Raw genomic sequence first — 18,530 nt, 5'->3', positions numbered from 1 at the left:
CTATGCCCCGCCCCTCCCGCTAGGCTCCGCCCATGCTAGGCTCTGCCCCCTAGCCTATGCTCCTCCCTTCCTGCTAGGCTCTGACCCTCCTGCCAGAGCCACCTCTCCCAGGACTGAGCTCTCCCATGGGGCGTGGCCAACAGTTAATGGCTTGCCCCTGTGGGGATCCAAAGGCCCGGCTACCTCGGCTACCTAGGCTTGAACGGGGCATCTCTGAAGTTTCATCCCACGCTGGAGCTCTGTGTCAGAACTGCATTGCTGCTTGGCTTCTCCCCAAGCCCAGTCATGGGCTTCCTCCCTAAGGTGTAGCTCCCGAGAATGCTCCCCGTCTGGGAGCTCTGTCTACGATTCAGGGACGCCAAAAGAGGATTAGGGTTCTTCCATTTGTGTGAGAGTCGGGTGTGATGCTTTGAGTTCAAGTGAGGAAGCGTGCGCAGATTTCAGGATCCTGGAAATGGCTTCAGATATTGTCTTTGTTGCTTTTGTTGCTCCCCACGAGCCTGGGGTTTGGGTTCCTGAGAACAGCATTTGTGAGGTGCCCGGCTTAGTCTCAGTGACATCATTGCCCCACACTCAGACTTGTTAGAGTCTGGGTTCCACTGCCTTCTTGTTGGTCTGCTGTTTGCAGTGGATGACCGTGGACCGTGGCATTCTGCACCCCGAGATGCCTTGCTCTGAAGAGCCGGCCCAAGACCTCCAGCTGTGGGTTAATTTGCGAAGCTCAGAGAAGATGGTGAAGCCTCAGTACCAGGAGATGAAGAGTAAAGAAATCCTCAAAGCCAGCCAGGATGGTGCGACGGTTGCCGTCATTTCTGGAGAAGCCCTGGGAGATGAGGTGAGCCGCGCGGCTCCATGTTTGGGAAAGCCGCAGTGTACGGTCACGTGAGGCTGCCTCAGCGGGTTCCCCATGTCTGAAGTGGATCCCAGGTGGATCCGAGTTCGTATCCCATGGGTGGACTTGCTTTAGAGGTGTCAGAAGTGGTGGAAACCAAGGGAACCCAGACTTCCTCTTTTTTTTTTTCTTTTGGCAACATGCAAACCCCATACCGTTAGGGAAATTTCTAGAAAGCAATCTCATAAAAAAGGTGTGGTCAAAAAGCAGGCCTTTGAGAGACGGACACCCAAACTCCACTCCCTGAAGATTTATTGAAATCATTGATGCCCCGCTGAGGAAGGAGAGCACACTGCTACCTCATAGATAGGTTGTGTTTTTTTTTTTAAATTGAACATTTATTGAACCCACACCTGCCACACCCTGTACATTCTTCACAACTGAGACTCTATAATATTTAGGATTAGGGTCCTACCTATTGACTCAAATAAGGGCAAAGGTGTCAAAAGATCACGGACACGTTTGTGGTAGGAAATGAGTGTGGCTCCAGGCCCGTGCTCACTATCTGCACGTGAGAACTGCTGGCAGGTTGGCTAATGGTTCGTGCTAACAGCCAGCTGGGTGGTGAGCCAGGTCATGTGGTCTACTGGCTGGCATTTCCCAGAGGCAGATCCTTTGAGCAGGAATTCCCGTGTTTGTGATTGCAAAGGAAGCGCCCCTACAGAACAGCAAAAGGAACGAGGGATGGGATCCTTCAAGGGTGTCCCTTGGGGAAAGTCTCGAAGAGGACTCAGACTCAGGGACTCGGAAAGGTTCAGTCCACCTTCAGGTATTCCTGACCCACCCGGGGCAAGGGAGCTGGGCTCTCATGTTCTGACTCGATGTCATTACCTACCTAATGGCCATTGAGTTTGGGTTGGGGGCACGGAAATACTTAAAAGAGTTACTTGATGGGGCCGGGGGTGGGGGGCGCCTGCGTGCTCAGTCCATAAGCAACTTGTCTTGGGTCATGATCCCGAGGTCCTGGGATTGAGCCCCCCATTGGGCTTTCCGCTCTGCGGGAAGCCTGTTTCTCCTTCTCCGGCTACCCCTGCTTGTGTTCCCTCATTTCCTCTTGTCTATGTCATATAGATAAATAAAGTCTTAAAAAACAAAAGAGGACTTCACCCTGTGTAGGATCTGTCAGGGAGGCCTAAGGAGAGCTGAATTCCTACAGATGCCTAGCGGCACATTCTCTTTCTTCAGCTCTTTTTCATTCTGGATTTTTAGGGCTCCAGGGTTCTAGGGACCTCCCTTCAGGGGATACTGAGGTTCATGCTGGCTGTCAAGAGATTTTCCCCTCTTCACTTCAACCAAAGCACAAGGGTTTGGCCAGGTACGGATATTGGAATGTCCCTTAAGATTTCATTTAGAGGGGCACTTGGATGGCTCAGTGGTTAAGCATCTGCCTTCTGCTCAGGTCCTGATCCCATGGCCGTGGGATTGAGTGCAGATTCAGACTCCTTGCTCAGCGAGGAGTCTTCTCCCTGGTCCTCCCCCGCCCCCTACTGAACGCTCTCTCTCTCTCTCTCAAATAAATAAATAAAACCTTAAAAGTTAAATAAGAGAATGGGGATTTAAAGATGTCAAGAAAAGCTGTGCAGAGCCTCAGAACTAGTAAAAAGTAAGGTCGAAAAGAGAAATCTCTCCCTCTCCAAATCCAGTGGTTTGGCTGAACATAGTAAAAAGTTCCTGCCAAATTAGCTTATATCTAAAAAAGGATAAACAAGGTGTGAAAAGCAGATTGAAACATGGACAGATAAATGGTGAACGAAATAGGAAAACCAAAGGGAGGCCAAGTCTTGAGGACCCCAACAGCTACCCTCTGATGGGAGCACAGGGTGCTAACATCTTTATGCTTTGTTGGAGAAGGACATAGATCAGTGAATGTTTCCTGTCATACGTGGATAGCATGTATTTTAGTCTCCGTGGATCCTTTGATCCCGGATGTGGCCAACACTGCATCTAGCCTCCAAAGCACAAGCCGGCATACAGCCCGTCACTGAATGGGCATGTCTGTGGGTCTGTAAAACTTATGGACAGAATCAAGTGGCCGGATGGATTTGGCCGCTGGTCTGTCCTTTGCAGACCTCGGGACTAGAAGATGTCAACAGTCTTTTCAAACAGAAGATGGAAATCTATTCAGATTTAGGGCCAGAAAGCTGTAAGCTATGTACTGGCCCTCCTGCAGATTTGGGAACAGATATTGCCCGTTCTGGTCTTTGAGCCTTTTCTCCTGCTGTTCCCTCTGTGTGGACACCCCTTCCACTCGCCCTTCCCCGGGTCACTTGTGACTCCCTGTCTGGGTCCCAGCCTGAAGGTTCCGCCCTCCTTTCAGCTGCCTGCAACAGGCAGGCCATTTCATGTGCTCTCCCAGAAGTCCGTGCTGCCCCCTCACACACCCCAGCTTCCAGGACAATCACATGCTAATTGATTATCTGTCTAATTGTTTAAGGGTTTCTCTCCACCTGAGGCCCATGAGGAAGATGCTGTTGGTGGCCTGCATCTTGGCCCTCTGCTCCACCTGCGTGTCCAGGTGGCAGCCATCCCCATACTGCTTGGCTCCCATCTCCCGCACCACTGCTCTGCCAGTGGCTCTCCCAGCAGCCGGATGTGCGGGGCACTGGACGCCCCCAGATGAAGTCTTGTCAAAGAAGGATGGGAATTGGAGGTAAAGCCCCTAGCTTCCCCTCTCCTCTGTGCACCCATCTGAAGACTGCCCCCCATCCGTCAGCCCCAGGGGGCCCACAGATGGCACCTGCTTGTTCCAACCCCCTTGCAGCTTTCTCCCTTTCTGAGCTGGCTTTTGCCTTCTTCGCTTGCGCTTTCTGCGGCACTTGCCGGATCAATACTTGGCCTTCACTCCTAGTCTCGGGATTCCTGTGGCAGAACCCACACTAGTACAGGTGGGAAAGCTGGCTGCCACGTTCCGTCCCTTCATGCCTGGATCCCGGGTTTAGGGTCTGGGGCCTCCCCTGGACCCCTGGTAGCTCCCTATAAAGAAACAAACAAATGCTTGAAGACTCTGCCCAACAGCAAGGGCAATTCCTGCTTCTCCAAGTAGTGAGGGCTCCATGAGCTGAAGAGAGCAAGCTGAGACAAGTCACCTGTGCACAGTGACTGGGGGCTATGGCGTATCCGTGTGTATCTTATGGTCGGATGCACCTGGCCTCCAGCTGCTGCGCATATGGGCTACCGCGGGCTCTCAAAGTCATGAATCCTAGACCCCGCCTCCTGCCATCCTTGGCTCTACCCCCTCCAACTACTCTGGGCACCACTCCTGCTAAGGTCCGCCCACTCCTGCAGGAGACCCCTCTCCCACGACTGTGCCTCCCCCTCCGGAGCGTGCCTCACAGTTATGGGCTAGCCCCTGTGGGGCGATTGAGAAGCTGGGATACCTCGGGTACCTCGCCTGGATTTGGGGCATCTCTGAACGTTATTCCCATGCTGGAGCTCAGTGTCGGAACTGCATTGCTGCTTGGCTTCTCCCCAAGCCCAGTCCTGTGCTTCCTCCCTAAGGTGTAGCTCCCGACATTGCTCCCCTTCTGGGAGCTCTGTCTATGATTCAGGGACACCAAAGAGAGGTTTAGGGTTCTTCCATTTGTGTGAGAGTCAGGTGTGATGCTTTGAGTTCAAGTGAGGAAAGGTGCATATCTTTCAGGATTCTGGAAATTGCTTTAGCTATTGTCTTTGTTGTTTTTGTTGCTCCCCACGAGGCCGGGGGAGGGTCCATGAGAGCAGCCCCGTGTGCTGCCCGGCTTAGTCCCCGTGACATCATTGCCCCACCCGCAGACTTGTTACAGGCTGGGTTCCACTACCTTCTTGTTGGTCTGCTGTTTGCAGTGGATGACTGTGGGCCACGGCATTCTGCACCCTGAGATGCCTTGTTCTGACGAGCTGGCCCAGGGCCACCAGCTGTGGGTTAATTTGCGAAGCTTAGGGAAGAAGGTGGAGCCTCAATACCAGGATCTGAAGAGTAAAGAAATCCCCAAACCCAGCCAGGATGATTTGATGGTTGCTGTCATTTCTGGAGAAGCCCTGGGAGTAGAGGTGAGCTGCGGGGCTCCTCGTTAGGGAAAGCCGCCATGCATGGTCATGCGAGGCTGGTCGCAGCGGGGTCCACGGGTGTGCAGTGGATTCCAGCTCTTATCCCAGGGGTGGACTTGCTTTAGAGGTGTCAGAAGTGGTGGAAACCAAGGAACCCAGACTTCCTCTTTTTTTTTTCTTGCATAATGCAAACCTCATAGAGTTAGGGAAATTTCTAGAAAGGAAGCTCATATAAGAAATGTGGTCAAAAAGCAGACCTCTGAGAGACCAACACCCAAACCAACTCCACTCCCTGAAGATTTATTTAAATCATTGATGCCCTGCTGAGGAAGGAAAGCACACTGCTACCTCATTGGAAGGTTTTTTTTTTTTTTAATTGAACATTTATTGAAACCACACCTTCCAAACCCTGTACATTCTTTTCAACTGAGCCTTTATAATATTTAGGATTAGGGTCCTACCTATTGACTCAAATTAGGGCAATGGAGTCTAAAGTTCAGGGACACATTTCTGGTAGGAAAAGGGTGTGGCTCCAGGTCCGTGTTCATTAGCTGTGTGGGAGAACTGCCGGCAGGTTGGCTGATGGTTCATGCTACAGACAGCTGGGTGGTGAGCCGGGTCATGTGGTCCCTTAGGTGGCGTTTCCCAGAGGCAGATCCTTTGAGCTAGGAATTCCCGTGTGGGTGATTGCAAAGGAAGCGCCCCTACAGAACAGCAAAAAGAACGAGGGATGGGAGCCAGCAAAGGTGTCCCTCGGGCAAATTCCCGAAGAGGACAGGGACTCAGGGACTCGGAAAGGTTCAGTCCAACTTCAGGTAATCCTGACCCACCCGGGGCAAGGGAGCTGGGCTCTCATGTTCTTACTAGAAGTCATGACCTACCTAATGGCCATTGAGTTTGGTATGGGGACACGGAAATGGTTAAAAGAGTTACTCAGTGGGGCTGAGGGGTGCCTGGGTGGCTCAGCCATTATGCGCCTTTGTCTCGGGTCATGATCTTGTGGTCCTCGGATCGAGCCCCGCTTCGGGCTTTCCGCTCAGCGGGAAGCCTGCTTCTCCTTCTCCGGCTCCCCTGCTTGTGTTTCCTCACTTGCTTTGTGTCTTTGTCATATAAATAAATAAAGTCTTAAATAAAGAAAGGAGACATCACCGTGTGTAGGATCAGGTAGGGAGGCCCAAGGAGAGCTGAATTCGTACAGATGCCTAGCGGCACATTCTCTTTCCTGGGATCTTTTTAAATTTGGGTTTTTAGGGTTCTGGGTTTCTAGGGACCTCCCTTCAGGGGATACTGAGGTTCATGGTGGCGCTCAAGAGAATTTCCCCTCTTCACTCCAACCAAAGCACAAGGCTTGGCCAGGTACGTATATTGGAATGGCCCTTAAGATTTCATTTCGAGGGGCGCCTGGGTGGCTCAGTGGTTAAGCATCTGCCTTCGGCTCAGGTCCTGATCCCAGGTACCTGGGATTGAGTGCAGAATCGGGGTCCTTGTTCAGCGGGGAGTCCTCTCCCTCGTCCTACCCTCCCCCACCATTGAACGCTCTCTCTCTCTCTCAAATAAATAAATAAAACCTTAAAAAAGAAAAAAAGAGAATGGGAATTTAAAGATGTCAACAAAAGATGTGCAGTGCCTCAGAGCTAGTAAAGAGCGAGGTCGAAAAGAGAAATCTCTCCCTCTCCAAATCCAGTGGGTGGGCTGAGCATAGTAAGAAAGTTCCTGCCAAATTAGGTTATATCTAGAAAAGGATAAACAAGGTGTGAAAAGTACATTGAAAACATGGACAGATAAACTGTGAAGGAAACAGGAAATCCAAAGGGAGGCCAAATCCTTGAGGACCCAACAGCTGCCCTCGGATGGGAGCATGGGGCGGGGTGCTGAGATCTTCATGTTTTGTTGGAGCAGGACATAGATCCGTGAATGTTTCCTGTCATACGAGGATAGCATGTATTTTAGGCTTCGTGGATCCTGTGGTCCCAGATGTGGCCACCACTGGGTCCAGCCTCCACAACACAGGCCGACAGACAGCGTGTCACTGAATGGGCATGTCTGTGGGTCAGTAAAACTTATGCCCAGAGTCATGTGGCCAGCTGGATTTGGACCCTGGGCTGTCGTTTGCCGACCCGTGTACTAGAAGGTGTCATCAGTCTGGTCAAATAGAAGATGGAAATCTATTCAGATTTAGTGCCAGAAAACTCTCCACTATGTACTGGCCATCTTGCAGATCTAGGAACAGATATTGCCCGTTCTGGTCTCGGAGTCTTTTCTCCTGCTGTTCCCTCTGTATGGACTCCCCTTCCTCTCGCCCTTCCCTTGGTCACTTCTTACTCCCTGTCTGGGTCCCAGCCTGAAGGTTCCGCCCTCCTTTCAGCTGCCTGGAACAGGCAGGCCATTTCATGTGCTCTCACAGAAGCCCGTGGTGTCCCCTCACCCACCCAGCTCCACGTACAATCACATGCCAATTGATTATCTGTCTAATTGTTTAAGGATTTCTCTCCGCCTGAGGGCCATGAAGAAGATGCTGTTGGTGGCCTACAACTTGGCCCTCTACCCCACCTGCGAGTCCAGGAGGCAGCCATACCCATGGGCACAAGACTCCCATTTCCCGCACCGCTGCTCTTCCAGTGGCTCTCCCAGCAGCCGGGTGTGCTGGGCACTGGACACCCTCAGAGGACCTCTTTTCAATGAGGGATGGGAGTTGCTGCTAAAGCCCCTAGCTTCCCCTGCCCTCTGTGCACCCATCTGGAGATTGTCCCCCCGACAGCACCGGGGTGCCCACAGATTGCACCTGCTTGTTCCCACCCCCTTGCAGCTTTCTCCCTTTCTGAGCTGGTTTTTGCCTTCTTCGCTTGTGCTTTCTGCTGCACTTGCCAATCAATACTTGGCCTTCACTCCTAGTCTCGGGATTCCTGTGGCAGAACCCACACTAGTACAGGTGGGAAAGCTGGCTGCCACGTTCCATCCCTTCATGCCTGGATCCCAGGTTTCGGGTCTGGGGCTGCCCCCGACCCCTGGTAGCTCCCTATAAAGAAACAAACAAATGCTTGAAGACTCAGCACACCAGCAAGGGCAATTCCCGCTTCTCCAGGTAGTGAGGGCTCCATGAGCGGAAGGGAGCAAGCTGAGACGAGTCACCTGTGCACAGTGACTGGTGCCTATGGTGTATCCGTGTGTATCTATGGACGGATGCACCTGGCCTCCAGCTGCTGCGCAAAGGGGCTACCGCGGGCTCTCTGAGGCATCAATCCTAGATTCCGCCTCCCGCCGTCCTAGACTCCGCCTCCTGCCATTCTAGGCACTGAGCACTCCAGCTAGGCTCTGCCCCTCCTGCTATGCCCCGCCCCCTCCGACTATGCCCCGCCCCTCCCGCTAGGCTCCGCCCATGCTAGGCTCTGCCCCCTAGCCTATGCTCCTCCCTTCCTGCTAGGCTCTGACCCTCCTGCCAGAGCCACCTCTCCCAGGACTGAGCTCTCCCATGGGGCGTGGCCAACAGTTAATGGCTTGCCCCTGTGGGGATCCAAAGGCCCGGCTACCTCGGCTACCTAGGCTTGAACGGGGCATCTCTGAAGTTTCATCCCACGCTGGAGCTCTGTGTCAGAACTGCATTGCTGCTTGGCTTCTCCCCAAGCCCAGTCATGGGCTTCCTCCCTAAGGTGTAGCTCCCGAGAATGCTCCCCGTCTGGGAGCTCTGTCTACGATTCAGGGACGCCAAAAGAGGATTAGGGTTCTTCCATTTGTGTGAGAGTCGGGTGTGATGCTTTGAGTTCAAGTGAGGAAGCGTGCGCAGATTTCAGGATCCTGGAAATGGCTTCAGATATTGTCTTTGTTGCTTTTGTTGCTCCCCACGAGCCTGGGGTTTGGGTTCCTGAGAACAGCATTTGTGAGGTGCCCGGCTTAGTCTCAGTGACATCATTGCCCCACACTCAGACTTGTTAGAGTCTGGGTTCCACTGCCTTCTTGTTGGTCTGCTGTTTGCAGTGGATGACCGTGGACCGTGGCATTCTGCACCCCGAGATGCCTTGCTCTGAAGAGCCGGCCCAAGACCTCCAGCTGTGGGTTAATTTGCGAAGCTCAGAGAAGATGGTGAAGCCTCAGTACCAGGAGATGAAGAGTAAAGAAATCCTCAAAGCCAGCCAGGATGGTGCGACGGTTGCCGTCATTTCTGGAGAAGCCCTGGGAGATGAGGTGAGCCGCGCGGCTCCATGTTTGGGAAAGCCGCAGTGTACGGTCACGTGAGGCTGCCTCAGCGGGTTCCCCATGTCTGAAGTGGATCCCAGGTGGATCCGAGTTCGTATCCCATGGGTGGACTTGCTTTAGAGGTGTCAGAAGTGGTGGAAACCAAGGGAACCCAGACTTCCTCTTTTTTTTTTTCTTTTGGCAACATGCAAACCCCATAGCGTTAGGGAAATTTCTAGAGAGCAAGCTCATAAAAAAATTGTGTTCAAAAAGCAGGCTTTTGAGAGACCAACACGCAAACCAACTCCACTCCCTGAAGATTTATTGAAATCATTGATGCCCCGCTGATGAAGGAAATCACACTGCTACCTCCTAGAAATGGCGCTGTTTTTTTTTTTTTAATTGAACATTTATTGAAGCCACACTTTCCAAAGCCTGTACATTCTTCTCAACTGAGACTTTATAATATTTAGGATTAGAGTCCCACCTATTGAATCAAATAAGGGCAAAGGTGTCTAAAGATCAGGGACACGTTTCTGGTAGGAGACGACTGTGGCTCCAGGCCTGTGCTCACTACCTGCACGTGAGAACTGCCGGCAGGTTGGCCATGGTTCATGTTAACGGCCAGCTGGGTGATGAGCCAGGTCATGTGGTCTCCTGGCTGGCATTTCCCCGAGGCAGACCCTTTGAGTTGGGAATTCCCGTGTGGGTGATTGTAAAGGAAGCGCCCCTACAGAACAGCAAAAGGAATGAGGGATGGGAGCCATCAAGGGTGTCCCTCGGGCGAAGTCCTGAAGAGGACACGGACTAAGGGACTCGGAAAGGTTCAGTCCGCCTTCAGGTAATCCTGACCCACCCGGGGCAAGGGTGCTGGGCTCTCATGTTCTGACTTGAAGTCCTTACCTACCTAATGGCCATTGAGTTTGGGCTGGGGGTACGGAAATAGTTAAAAGAGTTACTCGGAGCTTTGCGCAGTGGCAGTATCGTAGCCAATGAGGTTTATCCGAGGCGCGATTATTGCTAATTGAAAAGAGTTACTCGGTGGGGCCGGGGGTGTGGGGCGCCTGCGTGGCTCAGGCCATAAGCAACTTTGTCTCTGGTCATGATCCTGCGGTCCTGGGATTGAGCCCCAAATTGGGCTTTCCGCTCTGCGGGAAGCCTGTTTCTCTTTCTCCGGCTACCCCTGCTTGTGTTCCCTCATTTCCTTTGTGTCTTTGTCATATAAATAAATAAATTCTTAATAAGCAAAAGAGGACATCACCCTGTGTAGGATCTGTCAGGGAGGACTAAGGAGAGCTGAATTGGTACAGATGCCTAGCGGCACATTCTCTGTCCTGGTCTTTTATTCATTCTGGGTTTTTAGGGCTCCAGTGTTCTAGGGACCTCCCTTCAGGGGATACCGAGGTTCATGCTGGCTGTCAAGAGATTTTCCCCTCTTCACTTCAACCAAAGCACAAGGCTTTGGCCAGGCACAAATATTGGTATGTCCCTTAGGATTTCATTTAGAGGGGCGCCTGGGTGGTTCAGTGGTTAAGCATCTGCCTTCTGCTCAGGTCCTGATCCCATGGCCATGGGATTGCGTGCAGAATCGGACTCCTTGCTCAGCGAGGAATCTTCTCCTTGGTCCTCCCCGCCCCCTACTGAACGCTTTCTCTCTCTCAAATAAATAAATAAAACCTAAAAAGTTAAATACGAAAACGGGGATTTGTAGATGTCAAGAAAAGCTGTGCAGGGCCTCAGAACTAGTAAAAAGCCAGGTCGAAAGGAGAAATCTCTCCCCCTCCAAATCCAGTGGTTTGGCTGAACATAATAAAAAGTTCCTGCCAAATTAGCTTATATCTAAAAAAGGATAAACAAGGTGTGAAAAGCAGATTGAATCATGGACAGATAATCGGTGAATGAAACAGGAAAACCAAAGGGAGACCAAGTCTTGAAGACACCAACAGCTACCCTCTGATGGGAGCACAGGGTGGTTACATCTTTATGCTTTGTTGGAGGAGGACATAGATCAGTGAATGTATCCTGTCATACGTGGATAGCATGTATTTTAGTCTCCGTGGATCCATTGGTCCCGGATGTGGCCAACACTGCATCCTGCCTCCACAGCACAAGCTGACATACAGCCTGTCACTGAATGGGCATGTCTGTGTGTCGGCAAAACTTATGTACAGAATCAAGCGGCCAGCTGGATTTGGCCCCTGGGCTGTCGTTTGCAGACCTCTGGACTAGAAGATGTCATCAGTCTTTTCAAATAGAAGATGGAAATCTATTCAGGTTTAGTGCCAGAAAACTCTACGCTATGTACTGGCCCTCCTGCAGATCTGGGAAGATATTGCCCGTTCTGGTCTTTGAGCCTTTTCTCCTGCTGTTCCCTCTGTATGTACACCCTTCCTCTCGCCCTTCCCCGGGTCACTTCTTACTCCCTGTCTGGGTCCCAGCCTGAAGGTTCCGCCCTCCAGTCAGCTGCCTGCAACAGGCAGGCCATTTCATGTGCTCTCCCAGAAGTCCGTGGTGTCCCCTCACCCACCCAGCGCCAAGTACAATCACATGCTAATTGATTATCTGTCTAATTGGTTAAGGGTTTCTCTCCTCCTGAGGCCCATGAGGAAGATGCTGTTGGGTGCATCTTGGCCCTCTGCTCCACTTCCGAGTCCAGGTGGCAGCCGTCCCCATGCTCACGTGGCTGCCATGTCCTGCACAGCTGCTCTGCCAGTGTCTCTCCAGGCTGCCAGATGTGCTGGCCACCGGACACCCCCAGTGGAAGTCTTGTCAGAAAGGGATGGGAGTTGGCTGTAAACACCTACCTACCCCTCTCCTCCGTGTACGCATTTGCATATTACCCCCCCGTGAATCGTGGGGGGGGGGGCCCAAAGATGGCTCCTGCTTATTCCCACCCCATTTCTGCTTCCTCCCTTTCTGAGCTTCCTTTTGCCTTCTTCGCTTCTGCATTCTGCGGCACTTGCCAGATAAATACTTGGCCTTCACTCCTAATCTCGGGATTTCTGTGGCAGAACCCAAGGTAGGTCAGGCGGGAAAGCTTCCTGCCACGTTCCATCCCTTCATCCCTGGATCCCAGGCTTAGTGTCTGGGTCCGGACCCTGAGCCCATGGTTGCTCCCCATAAAGAAACGAACAAATGCTTGAGGACTCTGCCCAACAGCAAGGTCAATTCCTGCTTCTCCAGGTAGTGAGGGCTCCATGAGCTGAAGAGAGCAAGCTGAGACGAGTCACCTGTGCACAGCAACTGGCAGCCCTGGTGCATCCGTGTGTATCTATGGACGGATGCGCCTGGCCACCAGCTGCTGCGCATATGGGCTACCACAGGCTCTCAGATCCATCATTCCTAGACCCCGCCTCCTGCCGTCCTTAGCTCCGCCCTCTCCCGCTAATCTGGGCACCACTCCTGCTAGGCTCCGCCCCCTCCTGGGGCAGCTGCCTCTCCCAGGACTGTGCTCCCCCCTGGGGCGTGCCTCACAGTTATGGGCTAGCCCCTGTGGGGATTGAGAAGCTGGGCTACCTTGGCTACCTTGGCTACCTCGGGTACCTCGGCTGGATTTCGGGCATCTCTGAGCGTTAATCCCACGCTGGAGCTCCGTGTTGGAACTGCATTGCTGCTTGGCTTCTCCCCAAGCCCAGTCATGTACTTACTCCCTAAGGTGTAGCTCCCGAGAGTGCTCCTCGCCTGGGAGCACAGTAGAAGATTCAGGGACGCCAAAGAGAGGATTAGGGTTCTTCCATTTGTGTGAGAGTCAGGTGTGATGCTTTGAATTCAAGTGAGGAAACGTGCGCAGCTTTCAGGACCCTGGAAATGGCTTCAGCTATTGTCTTTGTTGCTTTTCTTGCTCCCACGAGGCCGGGGGAGGGGGGTCCCTGAGAGCAGCCCTTGTGAGGTGCCTGGCTTAGTCCCCGTGACATCATTGCCCCACCCGCAGACTTGTTACAGGCTGGGTTCCACTACCTTCTTGTTGGTCTTCTGTTTGCAGGGGATGACCGCAGGCCGCAGCATTCTGCACCCTTAGCTGCCTTCCTCTGATGAGCCGGCCACGGCCTCCAGCTGTGGGTTAATTTGGAAGCTCAGGGAAGCTGGTGAAGCCTTAGTACCAGGAGCTGAAGAGTAAAGAAATCCCCAAACCCAGCCAGGATGATTTGACGGTTGCTGTCATTTCTGGAGAAGCCCTGGGAGTAGAGGTGAGCTGCGCGGCTCCTCCTTAGGGAAAGCCGCCATGTACGGTCATGCGAGGCTGGTCGCAGCGGGGTCCACGGGTGTGCAGTGGATTCCAGCTCTTATCCCAGGGATGGACTTGCTTTAGAGGTGTCAGAAGTGGTGGAAACCAAGGGAACCCAGACTTCCTCTTTTGTTTTCTTTTACAACATGCAAACCCCATAGAGTTCAGGAAATTTCTAGAAAGCAAGGTCATATAAAAATGTGGTCAAAAAGCAGGCCTTTGAGTGACCGACACCCAAACCAACTCCACTCCCTGAAGATTTCTTTAAATCATTGATGCCCCGCTGAGGAAGGAAAGCACACTGTTACCTTAGAGAAAGGTTGTTTTTTTTAAATGGACATTTATTGAACCCACACATGGCAAAGACTGTACATTCTTCTCAACTGAGACTTTATAATATTTAGGATTAGGGTCCCAGCTATTGACTCAAATAAGGGCAAAGGAGTCTAAAGTTCACGGACACATTTGTGGTAGGAAAAGAATGTACCTCCAGTCCCGTGTTCATTAGCTGTACGTGAGAACTGCCGGCAGATTGGCCGATGGTTCATGCTAACGGCCACCTGGGTGGTGAGCTGGGTCGTGTGGTCTCCTGGGTGGCGTTTCCCAGAGGCAGACCCTTTCACCTGGGAACCACTGTGTTTCTGATTGTAAAGGAAGCGCCCCTACACAGCAGCAAAAGGAACGAGGGACGGAGTCATCAAGGGTGCCCCTGGCGACGCCCCGGAGAGGACAAGGACTCTGACTCACAAAGGTTCAGTCCAAATTCAGGTAATCCTGACCCACCCGGGGTAACGGAGTTGGGCTTTCATGTATTTTCTCAAAGTCGTGACCTACGTAAAGGCCATTGAGTTTGGGCTGGGGGCACAGAAATAGTTAAAAGAGTTAGTAGGTGGCTCAGTGAGGAATCTTCTCCCTGTCCTCCCCCGCCCCCTACTGAATGCTCTCTCTCTCTCTCTCAAATTAATAAATAAAACCTTAAAAGTTAAATAAGAGAATGGGGATTTAAAGATGTCAAGAAAAGCTGTGCAGGGCCTCAGAACTAGTAAAAAGCCAGGTCAAAAGGAGAAATCTCTGCCCCTCCAAATCCAGTGGTTTGGCTGAACATAGTAAAAAGTTCCTGCCAAATTAGCTTATATCTAAAAAAGGATAAACAAGGTGTGAAAAGCAGATTGAAACATGGACAGATAAATGGTGAACGAAACAGGAAAACCAAAGGGACGCCAAGTCTTGAAGACCCCGAAAGCTACCCTCTGATGGGAGCACAGGGTGCTAACATCTTTATGCTTTGTTGGAGGAGGACATAGATCAGTGAATGTATCCTGTCATACGTGGATAGCATGTATTTTAGTCTCCGTGGATCCTTTGGTCCCGGATGTGGCCAACAGTGCATCCTGCCTCCACAGCACAAGCCGGCATACAGCCTGTCACTGAATGGGCATGTATGTGGGTCTGTAAAACTTATGGACAGAATCAAGCGGCCAGCTGGATTTGGCCCCTGGGCTGTCGTTTGCAGACCTCTGGACTAGAAGATGTCATCAGTCTTTTCAAATAGAAGATGGAAATCTATTCAGATTTAGTGCCAGAAAACTCTACGCTATGTACTGGCCCTCCTGCAGATCTGGGAAGATATTGCCCGTTCTGGTCTTGGAGCCTTTTCTCCTGCTGTTCCCTCTGTATGTACACCCTTCCTCTCGCCCTTCCCTGGGTCACTTCTTATTCACTGTCTGGGTCCCAGCCTGAAGGTTCCGCCCTCCAGTCAGCTGCCTGCAACAGGCAGGCCATTTCATGTGCTCTCCCAGAAGTCCGTGCTGCCCCCTCACCCACCCCAGCTTCAAGTACAATCACATGCTAATTGATTATCTGTCTAATTGGTTAAGGGTTTCTCTCCTCCTGAGGCCCATGAGGAAGATGCTGTTGGTGGCCTGCATCTTGGCCCTCTGCTCCACTTCTGAGTCCAGGTGGCAGCCGTCCCCATGCTCACGTGGCTGCCATCTCCCGCACAGCTGCCCTGCCAGTGGCTCTCCCAGCAGCCAGATTTGCTGGCCACTGGACACCCCCAGTGGAAGTCTTGTCAGAAAGGGATGGGAGTTGGCTGTAAACACCTACCTACCCCTCTTCTCCGTGTACGCATTTACATATTACACCCCCGTGAGTCATGGGGGGGCCCAAAGATGGCTCCTGCTTGTTCCCACCCCATTTCAGCATCCTCCCTTTCTGAGCTTGCTTTTGCATTCTGCGACACTTGCCAGATAAATACTTGGCCTTCACTCCTAGTCTTGGGATTTCTGTGGCAGAACCCAAGCTAGGACAGGCGGGAAAGCTTCCTTCCACGTTCCATCCCTTCATCCCTGGATCCAAGGCTTAGTGTCTGGGGCTGGCCCCTGAGCCCATGGTAGCTCCCCATCAAGAAACGAACAAATGCTTGAGGACTCTGCCCAACAGCAAGGTCAATTCCTGCTTCTCCAGGTAGTGAGGGCTCCATGAGCTGAAGAGAGCAAGCTGAGACGAGTCACCTGTGCACAGCAACTGGCAGCCCTGGTACATCCGTGTGTATCTATGGACGGATGCCCCTGGCCACCAGGTGCTGCGCATATGGGCTACCACAGGCTCTCAGAGCCATCAATCCTAGACCCCGCCTCCTGCCGTCCTTGGCTCCGCCCCCTCCCACTAATCTGGGCACCACTCCTGCTAGGCTCTGCCCCCTCTTGCAGGAGCTGCCTCTCCGAGGACTGTGCTCCCCTCTGGGGCGGGCCTCACAGTTATGGGCTAGCCCCTGTGGGGATTGAGAAGCTGGGCTACCTTGGCTACCTCGGCTGTATTTCCGGCATCTCTGAACGTTAATCCCACGCTGGAGCTCCGTGTTGGAACTGCATTGCTGCTTGGCTTCTCCCCAAGCCCAGTCATGTACTTACTCCCTAAGGTGTAGCTCCCGAGAGTGCTCCTCGCCTGGGAGCACCGTCTAAGATTCAGGGACGCCAAAGAGAGGATTGGGGTTCTTCCATTTGTGTGAGAGTCAGGTGTGATGCTTTGAGTTCAAGTGAGGAAACGTGCGCAGCTTTCAGGACCCTAAAATGGCTTCAGCTATTGTCTTTGTTGCTTTTGTTGCTCCCCACGAGGCCGGGGGAGGGGGTCCCTGAGAGCAGCCCTTGTGAGGTACCTGGCTTAGTCCCCGTGACATCATTGCCCCACCCGCAGACTTGTTACAGGCTGGGTTCCACTACCTTCTTGTTGGTCTTCTGTTTGCAGGGGATGACCGCAGGCCGCAGCATTCTGCACGCCGAGCTGCCTTGCTCTGATGAGCCGGCCCGGCCTCCAGCTGTGGGTTAATTTGGGAAGCACAGGGAAGCTGGTGAAGCCTTAGTAACAGGAGCTGAAGAGTAAAGAAATCCCCAAACTCAGCCAGGATGATTTGACGGTTGCTGTCATTTCTGGAGAAGCCCTGGGAGTAGAGGTGAGCTGCGCGGCTCCTTATTAGGAAAAGCTGCCATGTACGGTCATGCGAGGCTGGTCGCAGCGGGGTCCACGGGTGTGCAGTGGATTCCAGCTCTTATCCCAGGGATGGACTTGCTTTAGAGGTGTCAGAAGTGGTGGAAACCAAGGGAACCCAGACTTCCTCTTTTTTTTTTTTTTAAACATGCAAACCCCATAGAGTTAGGGAAATTTCTAGAAAGCAAGCTCATATAAAAATGTGGTCAAAAAGCAGGCCTTTCAGAGAATGAAACCCAAACCAACTCCACTTCCTGAAGATTTATTTAAATCATTGATGCCCCGAAGAGGAAGGAAAGCACACTGCTACCTTATAGAAAGGTTGTTTTTTTTTTTTAATTGTACATTTATTGAACCCACACATGCCCAAGACTATACATTCTTCTCAAGTGAGACTTTATAATATTTAGGATTAGGGTCCCAGCTATTGACTCAAATAAGGGCAAGGGAGTCTAAAGTTTACGGACACATTTGTGATTGGAAAAGGATGTGGCTCCAGTCCCGTGTTCATTAGCTGTACATGAGTACTGCCAGCAGGTTGGCCGATGGTTCGTGCTAACGGCCAGCTGGATGGTGAGCCGGGTCGTGTGGTCTCCTGGGTGGCGTTTCCGAGAGGCAGACCCTTGGAGCTGGGAAATCCTGTGTTTCTGATTGTAAAGGAAGGGCCCCTACAGAGCAACAAAAGGAACGAGGGAAGGGAGCCAGCAAGGGTGTCCCCTGGCGATGTCCCAAAGAGGACAGGGACTCTGACTCACAAAGATTCAGTCCGACTTCAGGTAATCCTGACCCACCTGGGGCAAGGGAGCTGGGCTCTCATGTTCTGACTCAAGTCATTACCTACCTAATGGCCATTGAGTTTGGGCTGGGGGCACGGAAATAGTTAAAAGAGCTAGTTCGTGAGGCCGTGGGGGCGCCTGTGTGGTTCCGTCTTTAATGGCCTTTGTCTCGGGTCATGATCCCGCGGTCCTGGGATCGAGCCCCACATTTGGCTCCCTACTCAGCCAGAAGAATGCTTCTCCCAACCCCACTCCCCCTGCTTGTGTTCCCTCACTTGCTTTGTGTCTTTACATATAAATCAATAAAGTCTTAAAAAAAAAAAGTACATCCAAAGATATCGCCGTATTTAGGATCAGGCAAGGAGTCCTAAGGAGAGCTGAAATCGTACAGATGTCTCGCGGCATATTCTCTTTCCTGGGCTCTTTTTTATACTGGGTTTTTAGGGCTCTGCGGGTCTAGGGACATCCTGTCAGGGGATACTGAGTTTCATCGTGGTGGTCAAGAGATTTTCCCATTTTCACTCCAACCAAAGCACAAGGCTTTGGCCAGGCACATATATTGGAATGGCCTTTACGATTTCATTTCAAGGGGCGCCTGGGTGGCTCAGTGGTTAAGCATCTGCCTTCTGCTCAGGTCATGATGCCAGGATCCTGGGATTGAGTGCAGAAATCGACTCCTTGCTCAGCGGGGAGTCTTCTTCCTCGTCTTTTCTAGCCCCTCTCCGTTGAATGCTCTCTCTCTCTCAAATAAACAAATGAGACCTTAAAAAAATAAAATAAGAGAATGGGGATTGAAAGATGTCCAGAAAAGCCCTGCAGGGCCTCGGAGCTAGTAAATACTGACATCGAAAAGAGAAAATTTTCCCTATACAAATCCAGTGGGTGGGCTTACATAGTAAGAAAGTTCCTGCCAAATTAGTTTATATCTAAAACAGGATAAACAAGGTGAGAAAAG

General features: G+C 51.9%; 1 protein-coding gene and 1 non-coding gene across 2 annotated transcripts in view; both read left to right on the top strand.

Annotated features, from left to right (window-relative positions):
• Positions 1 to 18,530, top strand: part of PIR (pirin) — a 420,337-nt gene that overhangs the window by 98,157 nt on the left and 303,650 nt on the right. The gene's annotated exons all lie outside the window — the stretch shown is intronic.
• On the top strand, positions 10,052 to 10,191 carry LOC123935614. The gene has a single exon (XR_006816924.1). It is a non-coding gene; the product is annotated as a U4 spliceosomal RNA (small nuclear RNA).

Source organism: Meles meles, chromosome X, assembly GCF_922984935.1.
Source record: "Meles meles chromosome X, mMelMel3.1 paternal haplotype, whole genome shotgun sequence".
Classification (NCBI taxonomy): Eukaryota; Metazoa; Chordata; class Mammalia; order Carnivora; family Mustelidae; genus Meles; species Meles meles.
This window is presented reverse-complemented; position numbering and strand designations above follow the sequence as displayed.